This window comes from Calidris pugnax, unplaced genomic scaffold (assembly GCF_001431845.1).
Source record: "Calidris pugnax isolate Ruff unplaced genomic scaffold, ASM143184v1 scaffold54, whole genome shotgun sequence".
NCBI lineage: Eukaryota > Metazoa > Chordata > Aves > Charadriiformes > Scolopacidae > Calidris > Calidris pugnax.
In genome coordinates this window covers 946,359-962,382 of record NW_015090864.1, presented here as the reverse complement: position 1 = coordinate 962,382, position 16,024 = coordinate 946,359, and positions in this window count along the sequence as shown.

The following is a 16,024-nucleotide window of genomic DNA, read 5'->3' as shown; positions in this document are numbered from 1 at the left end:
GTTTAGATAAATTCTCTTTGTTGTCCAAAGAGGTCTGTTTACTTCTCCCCATAGTTATCTTATGTCATCACTGGAAAGAGAAAAAGGGCACAAACTCAGTCATGTATTTTTGACCATTACTTTTCTGGTTTTCATTTGTTTTGGTTTGAGCTGTCCAATGGTAGGCAAGTAGAAGCAGCCTAAATTTCTGATTATGCGGAGCACTCTGCTGATAACCAAGTTCTGTATCTCTCTTTACCTTTGCCAAAAAAAATCACCTGTAGTCATCTGTGAGCATCAGAGTCAATGTGTCCTAGATTACAGGAATCATATCTTCAAGGAAGCAGTAATTAGTATTAAAAAACAATTTTCAGTTAGTATCCTTCCAATTGCTGGATCTCTTTGTGAGACTGAGACCACCATCACTGCTAGAGAACATAAAGCAGGGAAGGGGAGAGAAGTAAGAAAGAAAAGAGAGAAAAATACTCCCTAAACAGGGTAGGAGTTTACTATGGATGTCGTCCTGGGGGCAGCACTCCAATAGAGGTCTTTTTTATAGTAAACGCTATTCCAATTTCTTCTTGCTAATTCTCCCTGTTTACAGTAATAGTTAAAAACAAAAGAAAAAAACAGAAGAAAAAAAAAGAAGAAAAAGAGGCAGTGGGGAAAAGAATGGAAGAAATAAAGAACAAGAAAAGGAATAATACAAAAAAAAAATCTTGTGGTGAAAAGGGAAAAAAAAAATCTGGCGCTAACTCTAAGCAATTTGCACCTTGTGCCCAGATCATAACTCTCTGCCTCCACTGCTTCCACACCCCATGATTTATGTTTGACAGTCCCAAAGTGGTTTGGAAATGGCACAGCACCGAGACCTTGTGGTGAGGCTAACTGATGTTTGAAAAAATAAAAATGAGTTAATTTATGGGAGCGTTCCTTTGGACTGGAATTCCAGACCAACACAGCTCTCCTCTAGTGGAAAAGTTTTGCACACACACACACACATACACACACAAGATCTCCTCTTCTTTTTCTAGTTTTGTCTCTCTTTCTTTATTCTCCCTATTTTTTTCTCTTTTTTTCTTCAGAACCTCTACCCAGCTGAAAGAAATTCACTTCATGTTATGTTGTATCTAATTTCTGATTCTATTTTCAGCTAAGAACAATATAGTGTTCTTGCTTTTCTAAGTTCTCTTCACTCTGCCTCTTGTCTTGCTTACTCCTATGCATTTTGAAGATCTCTTTGGACAACAGAAACATACAATGAATTAAAAAATTAAAAACAGTGATTCCAATCAATCAGCTTCAGACATTTTAAGATTGCTGAATTTTCACAAGATCAGGAAAATCATTGTTCTTCTCATCTCCAAAGTTGGGTTTTGGGAAAGAAAAAAAATATAGAGGTTTTTCAAGTCATTAGCTACACTGGAAAACCTTACCTATTGTCTCATTGTAGACAAATTAAATCAAGAAAATAGGAATTAACAGTTTAGTAGTTGCTACCATCTAGTCTACACGTTAAAGGACACAAACCAACTGTACAGCTTTGGCTTGAGGAACTGGATTACAAGCAATGAATATTGACATAGTTCTGTTGACTACAGTGGAATCAAACAGGTTTGCACCGGTTCTGGATTTGGCCCTTGGCCACATAAATGCCTGTGTCAGCTTTTCTCAGGTATCACCTTGTCTGCGTCATGGCGATAAATAAAGGAATTGAAAGATGGAGAAATAAGGATCGTATTAAATACATCACGAGCTGTGGTGCATTGTATGTTACCGCACACCAGAAGACATTAAGAGGAGGAGGAAGATTTACTAGAATAATAAATATAAATCTCTTATGCACTTTCCAACTCTTATTTATATGATAGGTGTTGTTTTGGCCAGAATCAGCGTTTCCATTGGGTACTATGAGCTTTCTACAACTTGTGATAGGTAGCAAGAAATCTTGCTGCCTCTGTTGTAGGTTCACAGCTCCTATGAATTTAATACAGGAAACAAGGGGAGGTGGAGGGAGGCAGATAGGGAGCCAGTGGATTATGCTTCTGTCTGCATGCTAAACATCTGTGACCCCCCGGGAAGAATTATCTAGGTTTTCACATTTGCACTGGGAGAACTGAGGACATGTGGTGTTAGTTGACCAAGCTAAAGGAGATCTCTCCTAACTCCTCCTGAGGATCCTGGCATGAGGGAAAGTTAAATAAGTCACACAAACAGATTGACTGACAGCCTATTCTTGGTGTTGCAGGTGCAAACCAGATGTGAACGATGCAGGTGGGCCATAAAAGTTGTCAGCTTTATCAATATCAAGTAGTTCATGCTTTGTCCCTTCCTTGACAATATACTTTGCCCCAGATGCCTGATTTACTCTCCTGGTCCCTTACCTATTTCCTGGAGAATGGACTTATGAATGTCCAGTTTGGCCAAGTGGTCCCGAATCTGTTCCTCCTCTACTGGAGGAAAAACTTCCTCTCTCCATACCCTCCCCCTTGCCTCCATGGCCAGAGACTGAAGAAAAGAAAGCATTCAACAACTCTGCTTTCTCCATGTCTTCTGCCACTAGGGTGTCCATCTCATTCCTCAGTGGGCCCACATTATCCCTAACATTCCTTTTACTGTTTACATACCCAAAAACCCCCTTTTTGTTACTCTTAACTGTAGTGCCAAGATGAGCTCTGCTTGAGCCTTAGCCCTTCTAATTTTCCCCCTGCATATCAGTTTGCTCATTTCACACCCTGGTTGGAGAATGAAATACTGTAGAGTGTATTTAGAGCTCCACGTGCATGTATCTACGCACCAGGCTAAGATCTTAATGGTTGGTTTATGAGTTACTTTCTTTTTCTCCTTTTCTAAAGACAAATTATAGCAATTAAAGGACCTGGCATGGCATCTTTCTCCAAGAAAGCTGGTAAATATTCTGTTCCTGATCAGCTGTGTTAGTTACTTGTGCTTTTCAGGCACCTCACAGGGAGACCTGCCTTTGTCCCTGACCATTTCCTATCAGTGTTGCTATAGCTAAAAGCATTTAACAGATACATGGAACCATTTGCTTCAGTAGTACCAGCAAGCTCAGCTGTTCTGCCCAACTCTGTGGCACCTCACTTTGAGATTCTCCATCAATCCTCCATCATACCAAGGGAACAAAGAGCATGCTGGCTGTGGATATCTTCATCTGAGGGTGAAATGCATCATAGACTTAACAAGCAACCCTTCCTGTGAGAACCACCCAGACGAACTTGCCTTCCAGCTTCCCCTTCATCCAGACCTCCCTCGCTGACTATATCTGGCACCAGAGCCTGTGCTCCACTATGGCCCTTCCTCCTCCTCTCCTATCAAAGAGAGGATGTTAACTGAGGCCAGAGCTGGGTGTAAAGCCTCAGAGATAGTACCACTATCACCTCTCTCCCTGGGTGAGAAGAAGCAGTATCAGCCCATTCGGAGATAACTAGCTCTGCAGTGAGTGACAGTGCAGAGATAAATGTCCCTGCATTGACCTGCTGATAATACCCCGCCTTGTCTTCAAGGGAGCACCCTGATCCATGAGCTGAAATACAGACGGTGTCGCGATCCAGGAGAGCGATTGTGGTGGCCTACAGCAGTTATTTTTGAGCACATCTGAAACAGCTTCAAACCAAAAAGGGTTAATCTACTTTTGTCCACCGGCAAGACTTAAGCCCTCACTTTTGCATCACCTAATGTGGGATGTTCAGGCTGCCAGGCCTTTAGATTCTCAGTCATCAGGATGGATTATGTCGACCTGATCTTGAGAGAAGGAGAATCCCACCCTATGAATGTGAACTCTGCCATGACACTTGCTCTCAGGGCCCTCTGACCTTGCTCAGTTCACCAGTAAGCATTCAGCTTTAGAATTCAGTCTAGCTTCAGGATCCCAGATGATACCCTACTAAAAACTTCTCCAAAGGCTCTCATGTTTTTACAGAGGTCTTACAATCTGCCATCCAAATTTTCCATTTCTCATCCCTTTAATTCAAATCATCCCCTTGTGAGCAACACTAAATAACTGCTCACCTTTTTCATGTTCCATACCCTTCCTGAATTTTCAGGCTATTATTTCTCTCAATTTCTTGCCATCACTTGGTGCTGCATTTTTAGGTTTTTCAGTGTTTTTCCATAATCTGACAGCCACTGCTCATCTCAGAATTATTTCTGCTTAATGCATGGATTAGTCTATAAAATCTTCATGTAGAGCACAGAACCAAAGTGGGCATGTTTGGTGAACACAGATTATTCGAAGACTTTAAAGACAAAATCAAAGTCCATTGGAAGTTCTTGATCACTATACAATCCGATTTAAAACTAGTTAATTCTGAAATACCTGTGGAATTTTGCAGCTCATAACAGGCTGAAAAACCGCTATAGTAATCTCAGAAAGTTCCCAGAGAGTTGTCCCATGAAGAAGTTTGCTCTGAGGCAGATGCAGAAATATTGGTACTCTTTTAACAAGAACTGATTTTTCAATATGGTATATGCCACAAAGTAGTAGTTCTTTTAATTTTTCCATTTGATGAGGACTTGAACAGCAGAGAAAACTTCTGTTGGACCATTTTTCATACAGCTATTAGGATCCCCTACTGCTTTGCTTCCAAAATGTTTATTTTGTGGACCACCACAATGGTCTGTATGAATTACTGGTGGTCTGTGCTCTTTAATGTGGGGAGTTACTGCTTTATAGCACTCTACTAATGCTTTTATAGATTATTTTAATTTAATATTTTCCCTTTTAGCAGAAATAATATTATTAACTCAAAAAATGCCAAATTCAGTGAAGGGATATAATCACTATGAAGCTTTCTTTTCTTATACTAATATAAAAATATTAGAGATTTTAGAAAAAAAAAAACATAAATTACTTTCCATTCAAAATAATTTTTGAAGGTATCAAATCTTGTGATTTACTTAAAATATACCTTCTAGGCAGTAAAAAAAATGGTTTTCAGTAGGGAAAAAAAAAAAAAAGAAATTGATACCAGTTTTAAGTAAAGGGAAATATTTAAAAATGGGCACGAGAATTTTAGTAGAAAAGATATTAAGAAAAAGTTCATTAGAAAAAAGGAATTGGCTTTCAACACTCTAAAGTGCTAATAAGTTGCCAATGTTGAAATTGTTCATCACATCAGGTTTGTCGTTCTTTACTAGATCAGACATCTTCCACACTTTGGAGATTCAGTGAGTAGATATTTATTGACTAGTCTTCTCTACAATGATACATAGGGAGAAAAAGAGAGTATACAAAGAGGAAAGAGGATTGAAAACACCTAACCAGGCTCCTGCCCTGAATCATCCCAGTATAAGCTCAACAAATTTGTTGACAACAGGAAATCTCAGTGGCTGAGTCAGCTAAGACAGGAACCGAAGTTTTGCTGGTGTGAGTATTTTGGTCTACAATTTATCCAATGTGAAATACTCATGTAAAAAAAAAAAAAATTACACTTTTTTACTGTAAATACTGTGACAGATTTCATCTATTCATTAAGATAAATGTCTGAATTTGTCCCATATATCAGTACCTTGACGCCAATGAAATTACCACTAGGGATGAATTTTGGTGTAAGTGGGTGTGCATGTGTGTCTCCATTTAAATGAGGCGTATATATATGTGTGTATGTGTGTCTCTCTCTCTCGTTGCATAAATAGACACACGCACACATACACTGTGTTTTAAAGCTCAGGCAGAGCAGAAAGGTTGGCTTCCTAAGGCATTTTCTGTGTTTTCTGGCAGCCAGCAATACCCAGGTTAACCTGATCTTTACCACATAACTTCAGTCCAGGGCATGTGATTATAAAACTTTCCCATCCATGCAGCTCTCTAAACCAACCTCATGATACTGAAGGATGGATGGATTCCATTCTCAGCCCGTATGTGTGTGATGAATTCAATGGATGGGAGGACTTAGAAGCACCATACAACGTTTTTACTTCTTTTTTTTTTTCATTTCTTTTTTCCTTTTTTTCTTTCCCCACAAATGAATTAGCAGAAGGGTAACCATTGGATAAAGTAGCTGGATCCGTCAGAGCTGACTAGGAGTGATCTCTGAGAGCCAAATATGAACCTCAGAGACCCACCACAGTCTTACATTAAAAAAAAACAAAAGCAAAACAAAAACACACTAACCAAAAGCCTCTTTTTTAATGGTGTTTTGCGGCACCCGAAACATAGCAATGTAAGCGCGTAATTCCGAAAAATAAAATCACGGAACAAAATATACAAGTAGATTATTTAAATAGAGCTATGCATTGCTCCCTCCAGGCTTAAAGATTTGAGTGAAAACCACAAAAAACAAAAGCAGTCAAAGACCGATTTCCCCCCAGAGCGAGGTTTTCTAATCTCTTTTCTAAGCAGACCTCACATGAGAAAATTGATAAAGTATGGCAATTCCTTTTAGCCTTTGGATCCAACACAGCACCAGCAGAAATTATTATACTGAGGTGTTTGTCATGTCCTATATACAAAGCACTTGTGCACCCAGTACAACAAATGTCCTGAGCTCAAGTGGAGCATCATTGGATGCCCATTGAAATCATTACAGGAAATCCAAACTATTTGAGAGACATGCCCCTGCATCAAATAATTAAATACATAAAAAATTCCTTTGCTTTGAGGAACAAATGCAAGACCGATCTTGGAAGAGCTGTGCATCAGCTTTGTTTCCTTCATTTTATAATCACAGTCAGCAGAAATTATTATACTGAGGTGTTTGTCTTGTCCAACATACAAAGCACTTGTGCCCCCAGTACAACAAATGTCCTGAGCTCAAGTGGAGCATCATTGGATGCCCATTGAAATCATTACAGGAAATCCAAACTATTTGAGAGACATGCCCCTGCATCAAATAATTAAATACATAAAAAATTCCTTTGCTTTGAGGAACAAATGCAAGACCGATCTTGGAAGAGCTGTGCATCAGCTTTGTTTCCTTCATTTTATAATCACAGTGTGGTTTGGATTGGAAGGGACCTTAAAGATCATTGGGTTCCAACCCCCTACCCTGTGCAGGGACACCTCCCACCAGACCAGGTTGTCCAGTGTCTCACCACCATCACAGTAAAGAATTTCTTTCTAATATCTAATCTAAATCTCCCTTCTTTCAGTTTAAAACCATTACCTTTTGTCCTATTGCTACACTCCCTGACAATCTTAGCTATGAACTCCATCCTCCCTTATTTTTCACCTAAAATAAACTGCAGTTGCATTGTCATTGCTGCAGCTTTACTGCAACACTCACAGAACGTCCCAGTGGAAGTAATGTCATAATGAAGTCTGATGTCCCCCATGCTCACTGCTGGGTCATCCATCAGACAAGACGTCAAGGCAAATTCTCATCTGAATTTCCAAACACGCACAACTAAATTTTCACCTGTGGCTTTTATATACAGGAATCATCTCAGAACTTTATTTCTCTAAAATTGTTCAGCCATATTACATGCACTACGTAACTTTCAGTGTCAGTCCTTCTATTATCTCCTTTTTGATTAAACGATGTGTGAAAATTGACGGTGACCAATACTAGCAAATAATATGTCAGAAAGGATTTATACATGGACCATATGGGTAACAACTCTATGCTGTTATTTCAGTGTTTAAAATCTGTTGAAACCATACTGTGATTAATTTAGAAACTTGAAAAGTTACGCTGTGTATTTAAACAGATTTTTTTCCCTTGTAGTTCTTAGAACTGACTGGGAAATGACATCCAAATAGTTTTTCTCCTAAAAAGCAAAATTCCCTAAAAAGTAACTCTCCACTGTTACTTTTGACAGATTTTGAGAATGGAAATTGAGCTCTCAAAACATTAAAAAAAGTTCTGGACAAATATTTTGACATTTGAAATTAAAGATGTCCAAAGTCAGCAGCCCCAGTTCTCGTGAAATTCCCTTAGCCATTCCCACAGAAGATCAAAGACAATCTGTGGGGGAAATTACCCTTTTCTTATATTTATTTTTAGGCATCTCCTATAGTTCTCTTCCTAAAGACCTTTTTGGTCTGAGCTGGTATGTCTACACATACATTCTTATTGAAATAAGTTGCTTCAAGATTATTTTGGCCAGTTTTGGGGACATTTGAAAAAAATCTCAGAAATAACCACAGGATGGCTGAACAATCTGTCTCACCTCTCCAGTAATTACCTTTCGAAAGTGTGATAAAGTTTTTTTGACGAAGGGGGCTTTTTTCCTAACTTTAAACTTTAGGAGTGTAAATGTTGTTAGCCACTTCATACTCTTCCATCATAAAAGCAGAATTGGATTCAGAGAAAAACTAATGAGCTCTAGGCTTCACTTACTGATCCCAAGGCCTCAAGGGGCCACAGAAGATGAGTGGAGTGATTATTCCAGGAGTACAAAACTCCACCTTGTATCTCTATTTTCATTCGGATGTCTCCTATACTAACTGTATCTGATGTCTTATTCTAAACTGGGATGAATTACATCTATAGATCTTCCAGAATAACCAAAGAAAAGCATACCCAACCAAAGCAAACCAAGAGACATACCACAGGAATAACATCTTGAATCACTATGACATCCTAACATTGCTTTTCAGGCTTGGACACAGTTTCTACTTTAGGCTGAATTTTGCTTTGGGGTTTGATGTTCCTATCTTCTTTTTTTTTGAGTGTGAATGCACATGTCAACAGAGAATTACTGTAAACAACACTGAAATATATTCCCAGTAGGTGGGTAGAGAGAGACACAAGGAAAGCAATTATCTGGAGAGCGCTTTGGGGATCTCAGCAGCATCTGGCCCATCTATTTTTGACTTCCCAGCCCAGATCACCATTTTGAAGCATCTTGATATGACTCCAGCATTGTAAATTTGAGCTTTGCTGTGCACTTGCACTGTTGATTCAGCTGCAGTGGGTATCCGGTCATTTGGGCTGTGGAGTTGGAGGCAGATGGCCATGACGCTAGCCAAATCACTCCCTTCTGCGCTGTTGGCTACAGAAACTGGCATGCTTTAGCCATGCTAGCCCAGTAGGCCATCTGGATTCAGACAGACCTTCGACCCTTTTTCTGGCATGTCTGAGTATTGTAAAACTTAGTTTGTTGGCAGTCATGGGAGTTTCTGGGTTGTTTTTTTTTTTTTAAACAGATGTCCAAAGGAACCGTGAGCTGATGTTTCAATTTGCTGCCTAGGGTTTCTTTGCATCAATTTCAAGACTTTGCGAAGTGAACGGTGTTGTGAAGCTGGTTCTCCTGTGGAAAACAAAGCCTGGGAGGGAAAATCAAGGGTTTCATTTCACAGCCAATTTTTCAAAGCATGCAGAGCAATCTGGCCCTAGAGATGGGGCTATCCTTCCTTTGAGATACTTTGGGCTTTGTTTCATGTGGCAAAGACTTCATAGACATCTGCACCTGAGAATAACGACTGGGAGCCCTTCAAGCCAGGCTCTACAGGTAAGGAGCTAGAAGCAAAGGCAGTGGAGATGATGTGAGCTAAGGAATACAAGATAGGGAGGCAAGGCTGTGTACCAGGAACCTATAATTTAAACTCACAATCAAAATTCAAGCTAAGGTCTTGGATAATTTTTGTGGATCTAGTCTGTTGTGTTAGTGAGCAAAGATTGCACAGAGAGAAGTGACAAGTATGAAAATCAATGCATAAGGTTAATTATAATTAAGCAAAAGAAAGGAAGAAGGAAAATTCAGCTAGTAATCTACATGAAAGGCAGGGAGAAGAAAACACCTTCCCTGCTAGCCGGCCCATGGTTAAATCTTCTCTCAATGAAAGCAACTATATTCAACTTACGTACAGTAAAACACACTATTTACATTTTTACATTGCCAAGGACTAGATAACCAGGTAGATCTCTCTGCCTTTTTTCTTTTATTTATTTTTTTTTCTTTTTTAAACAAGGCAACACCGATATCTTCGCCCCAGACTTGGATAAGAGAATGTTTTATTCAGTTATGAAATGAAATACCCTAAAGCTCATGAGATGACAGCCATTAGAGCACAGCATGACTAAATACTATTCACCTAACATAACATTATCCATCAAGAATCCAACACACACACACACGCACAAATGGCCCACACCCAGTGCACCCAGCCAATACCTAATCTGTTGAAAATTAAGCTGGTAATGTATGTTAAAACATTTGTGGGAAGTTTGGATCCCGAGATATTTTGCTGCAGTCTACGAGCCTTTCAATTAATTCATTCCTCATTTTCCCCACTTGCTTATTCATAACCAGAGGCTATTGTCTTGTGTTTGTGACATCACAAGCCGTTGCCTTAGGAACAGTGATGATGTCACAGGGGTAGAATTAGCACCTATTAATATGAATAGGCACAGGGAAGAGATGAAAAATGAGTTCAGGGCCTGAGTTAGACACAAATTACTAGGAATTTTTTTGGACAGGAAAAATACTTGAAAGGTAAATGGGGCTTATATTTAAATATTATGTTTTCATTGCACTTGGACAGCGAACAAAAGTTGATATTTGAGTCATAAAACTACAAACACTGGGGTGAGAACAGCTGTAGGACCATGAAAGTTTTTTTCCATGCAAATGAGCCAAAAATGATGACTGTATTTTGAATGCTAATAGATAAGAGTATGTGCCCGAGAACCCAACAAAGCACAGGGCTCACTAACATCCAAGTACTTGAAGTTCTCAGAGTCTGGCAGACCAGGACTCAATGGGGTATTACACTATATCTAACTGCACTTTCCTCTATTTCCCACTGAGATGTCTTTCCACTCATACTTGCTCTTTGTTTCCTCTTCAACATTATTATTTCCTACTTTGTTCAGCTTCAAACCCTTTACTTGTGAATGAGTCTAAATTATCAGCATAATCATGCACCCATCTGTATGAGTGGAATCACAGAATCATAAAATGGTTTGGATTGGAAGGGATCTTTAAAGGTCACCTAATCCAACCTCCCCTGCAATGAACAGGGACATCTTCAGCTAGACCAAGTTGCTCAGAGCCCCATCCAACATCACCTTGAACACTTCCAGGGATGGGGCATCCACCACCTCTCTGGGCAACCTGAGTGAGGGTTTCACTACCCTCATTGTAAAATCCTTATATCTAGTCTGAATCTTCCCTCTTTTAGCCTAAAATTGTTACCCCTTGCCCTGTTGCAACAGGCCCTGCTAAAAAGTTTGTCCCCACCTTTCTTGCACATCCTCTTTAAGTACTGGACTGTCACAATAAGGTGTCCCTAGAGCCTTCTCCAAGCTGAATAACCATAAGTCCCTCTGCCTGTCCCAATAGCAGAGGATCATGTTGACTACTATCCTCTGGATGCAACCACCCAACCAATTCCTCATCCAACAAACATCCACTGAATAAAACTGTTGCTGAAATAGTGACTTTTGTGAAGAGTAGAGCATGTGCATTCTCATCTAGAATAAACCAGAAGTATAAAACTGTCATTTTCTACTTCTTTTTGTGTTTCCTGGGAAAAACTGAGTACCACAGGGCTCAGAGTGTCAAATTAACTTTTACCTGTACAGCTTGTGTGCATATCACCAGCTTTGGATGACTTGCTCATTTGTAGCCTAATTTGGGACTTGGAGAACTGTTTCACAGGTTACTGGTACATGGGAAGGAGAGAAGCAAGAGTGGGGAAAGGGTGTTTCTTTCCTCTGACATCTGGATCATTTTGCCTTTGCAAAGGACTCCTTGACTTTTTTTGCTTAGCCAAATCTCTCTTACAAACAGGTGTTATTCCCACCTCACTTCTCTTGGTTTCCCGTGTCTTGGGTGTGTTCATCATTAGGTTTTCTGAGCCTGGATTCACTTCATCTAACTTGGGCACCAAACTGAAGTATTTGAATGAGGATTATGGTCCCCTGCAGCTCTCCCAGCAGTCAGGAGGGGAAAGCAGACACCTCCAGAGACTGATATTGCTGGTGCAAGGTTGTTTGTGTGTGGACAATTAAGGCACGTGAATCTTAGCCTTGATAGCTGAAATTTTTTGGATTTAGTACAGGGTATTTGATTAAATGTGACAGCCCATCTTATCCAAGGAGAGGCACTTGAGCAGTGAACCACCACCTCTGACTTGCAGTTCCACAAAGTGCTGAAACAACTTCTACCCTATGCAATCACTTCTCCACTTGTTGAAGCTTTCTTGCTGGCACCTTTCCTCCCCTATCTCCTCCATTTATGACATTTATCACAATATTTTCCTATTGATAAAAAAAAAAAAAAAGTTTTTTGTTTTACTTTTTTTTTTTCCTGTAACAAAATAATGGTAATGCACTGTTTTCCATTTTTAAAGCTTTCAGAGCTTTTCTTTTTCCTTTTATTTTTTTTAAAAAAGAAGTGTAGTGTTATTTTTCATTAAAAAGAAAAAGGTAAAAGAAGGAAATTTGTCACCCCTAAGAGCAAAAATATTTCTACCTCTAGAGCAAATTTTGTACTTAAACAGTTGTAATCTACAGTTTTGAAGGTGGGTCAGGCCCTGCAATTTTACATTGAAATTGCCTAGTCTTCTTAACCTTCCCTCAGCAAAGTAACACCTACACCACAGTTGGAGAGGACTCACAATCTGCCCAGGAGTTACTGATGGCAGGAGCACCTTGTCCCAAGCACCTTCTCTCGCTGAGTGTTTTTCCAGAGGTGGCAAGGCCTTCCACTCCATCTTTTGGCAGGTGATACGTAATGCCAAACCTTATAGGCAGGAGGGTGAAAGCCAAGCCTTGAGGACGCTGTCAGCGTGAAGGGATGTGTTGTGATAGTCGGCTCCATCTCTGGCCTCGTGGATCCCAGGCAGGTGGCGAACAACGTGTTTTCGCTCCCTGCTCTTGACACAAGGATCAAGTTGCCCATCTGCTTCCGCCACAGACTCTGATATTGGTCCGCTTGGACTCAGTGTGGAGCCACACTGGCTTCACCAGGGGAGATAGAGGTGACCTGCTGTGTCCTCAGCTTGTCACTCTCCATCCCAACAGTCCTGAGGAGAAGCAGCTGCCCCTGTGACAGGAATCACAGCTCCCCAAATTACCTTTCCTGCTTGCCTCTATGTGGTTATGAACATATATGTGTTCAATGCACGTCTTTTCCCATCTAGAAATTATCTAAAATATACAACAAGATAAGAAGGAAATGGACCTGTTGGAGAAGATCCAGAGAACAGCCATAGGAAATGGACCTGTTGGAGAGGGTCCAGAGAACAGTCAAGAAGATGATTAGATGGCTGGACCATTTCTGCTATGAGAACAAGATGAGAGAGTTGGGGCTGTTCAGTCTGGAGAAGAGGTTTGGGGGAGACCTTAGAACCCCTTCTGGTCCCTAAAGGGGACCTACAGGAAAGGTGGGGAGGGACTCTTGATTAGTGAGTGGAGCGATAGGATAAGAAAGAAGATGATTAGATGGCTGGACCATTTCTGCTATGAGAACAAGAAATGGACCTGTTGGAGAAGATCCAGAGAACAGCCATGAAGATGATTAGATGGCTGGACCATTTCTGCTATGAGAGCAAGATGAGAGAGTTGGGGCTGTTCAGTCTGGAGAAGAGGTTTGGGGGAGACCTTAGAACCCCTTCTGGTCCCTAAAGGGGACCTACAGGAAAGGTGGGGAGGGACTCTTGATTAGTGAGTGGAGCGATAGGATAAGAGGTAATGGTTTTAGACTGAAAGAGGGAAGATTTAGATTAGATATCAGGAAGAAATTCTTTGCTGTGAGGGTTGTGAGACACAGGAACAGGTTGCCCAGAGAAGCTGTGGATGCCCCATCCCTGGAGGTGTTCAAGGCCAGGCTAGGTGGGGTTTTGAGCAGCCTGGTCTAGTGGGAGGTGTCCCTGGCTATGGCAAGGGGGTTGGAACTCAAGGGTCTTTAGAGAACAGCCATGAAGATGATTAGATGGCTGGACCATTTCTGCTATGAGAGCAAGATGAGAGAGTTGGGGCTGTTCAGTCTGGAGAAGAGGTTTGGGGGAGACCTTAGAACCCCTTCTGGTCCCTAAAGGGGACCTACAGGAAAGGTGGGGAGGGACTCTTGATTAGTGAGTGGAGCGATAGGATAAGAGGTAATGGTTTTAGACTGAAAGAGGGAAGATTTAGATTAGATATCAGGAAGAAATTCTTTGCTGTGAGGGTTGTGAGACACAGGAACAGGTTGCCCAGAGAAGCTGTGGATGCCCCATCCCTGGAGGTGTTCAAGGCCAGGCTAGGTGGGGTTTTGAGCAGCCTGGTCTAGTGGGAGGTGTCCCTGGCTATGGCAAGGGGGTTGGAACTCAAGGGTCTTTAAGGTGCCTTCCAACTCAAACTATTCTATGGCTCTATGACATCTTGATCTTCACAAGATATTGCAGTGCTTCATACATAAAACAGATTTAAAACGTCAGCTAAGTCATGCTTGCTTGTTATAGGTGTGACTCCTTAAGAGGCCCCACACATATTTCTTTACAAAAACATATACATAGAGCACATCACAAACACTTACACATGCACACACATGACTCCTTGCAGACAAACATATACTGACATTTAAGACACAACTTCTGCTTTGATCACCTTATATTTTAAATAGGGAAAGGCAGCAGTGGTTTTATCCTGTTTTACAGATGAGATGAACTGAGGATCAGAGAGATTAAAGGTCAGGTTTGCAAAAGTGTCTCAGCAGTCACGGGTGAATGAAGCCGAAGTACCTGCTTTTGATAATCCTTCCCAGCATCTCTTTGAAAAGCTGGATTCCTAAACCAGTCTGCCTCACTCAAGGTCACTTTGATAGACATTGGTTGTCCTTCAGAGGTGCTTTCACCACTAGGCTGTCCTTCAAGAAACATTAGTTAAGTTCTGTGACTATTTAAGGTAGGAAACAGGAAAAATATGTTGCAATAACACGAAACACCAGGCTGCAAAACGTTCAGTTTGCTGCAGGAGCACATGCAACACATCTGGCATGTATTTGTAGCCATCCAGCAAAAAACAGAGCTTGCATACACATGAGAAGCACCAAAGAGAACAGCAGCTGGGCTGATCCCAGCCAGGCTCTACTGCTGCTCATGTTTTTACGGAAGGCTTTCTACCTCTACATTGGGAGCGAGATGGCTCTTCCATGCCAGGTGACTCACTTCAAGTGTGAGGAGCCAAAGCTCCCCACCTCTCAGTTCCTCATTTATCACATCCCTCCCCTCCTTGCTGTCAGCAACTGCACAGGCATCATCACTACAGATCAATCTGGGGAGCCAACATTGCTCCACAGAAGACAGAAATGGTAAAACAGACAATATTTTTGCTTATGTTTCCGTGTATCTACATCTGATCTTGTATTTAACACCAGACTAGATGGACATAACAAATCCCTCTAGCACTAAAATCTGCTCATTTCATTGAATGCACTACATGGAAAGTATTCATTCTTCTTTGCCTATATAAATATACAGGTAGAGATAAATATGTGCACATACATATACATAAAAGTATGTAGGCCCACAGCCTGCACATGCACATATGCATTTTACAAGCCGTCACCTAGATATCTATAAATCTCTAACCTCTTCTGTTTAAATTTTCCCTAGAGTTGAGCTACAGATTATTAATGATAAAATATGAACTAATGCTCATAACATCCCTGTGTGTTTAAGGTGGGATTTCATTTCAGCTAATGTTAGCCCAGTAAAAGTAAAATTTTAAGCCTAGCCTAGTTTTCTGGGCTTCTTTATAGTCAATAAAAAGAGACAGGCACATCCAGGGGGCAATTTGGCTGATCTGTTTTAGTATTTATTAGCTAGATATAGAAGTCAAGTGCGAAGTGAGGCTGCTAGAGGGGGGGGTGAGATGAATTGGGAATGTCTAGGGTGGAGTTAAGCCCTAACAGCAGCTGTTTTCAGTGCTGGTGTGTTCACATGAGCAGGGTGTTCAAGGTCCCATTATGGACATTGGAGACCTTTTCAGTGCAGCCAGCTGGATCCTGAAGAGGAATACAGATGACCCGAAAATAGACATCTACCAACTTAAGACCTGATTTTTGTCCTCAGACTGCAGCAACTAAACTGACTACAAGCAAGATGTCCTTCTCTGAACACACATATGGAGGGGAGACTGACGTATCCAAGACAGGG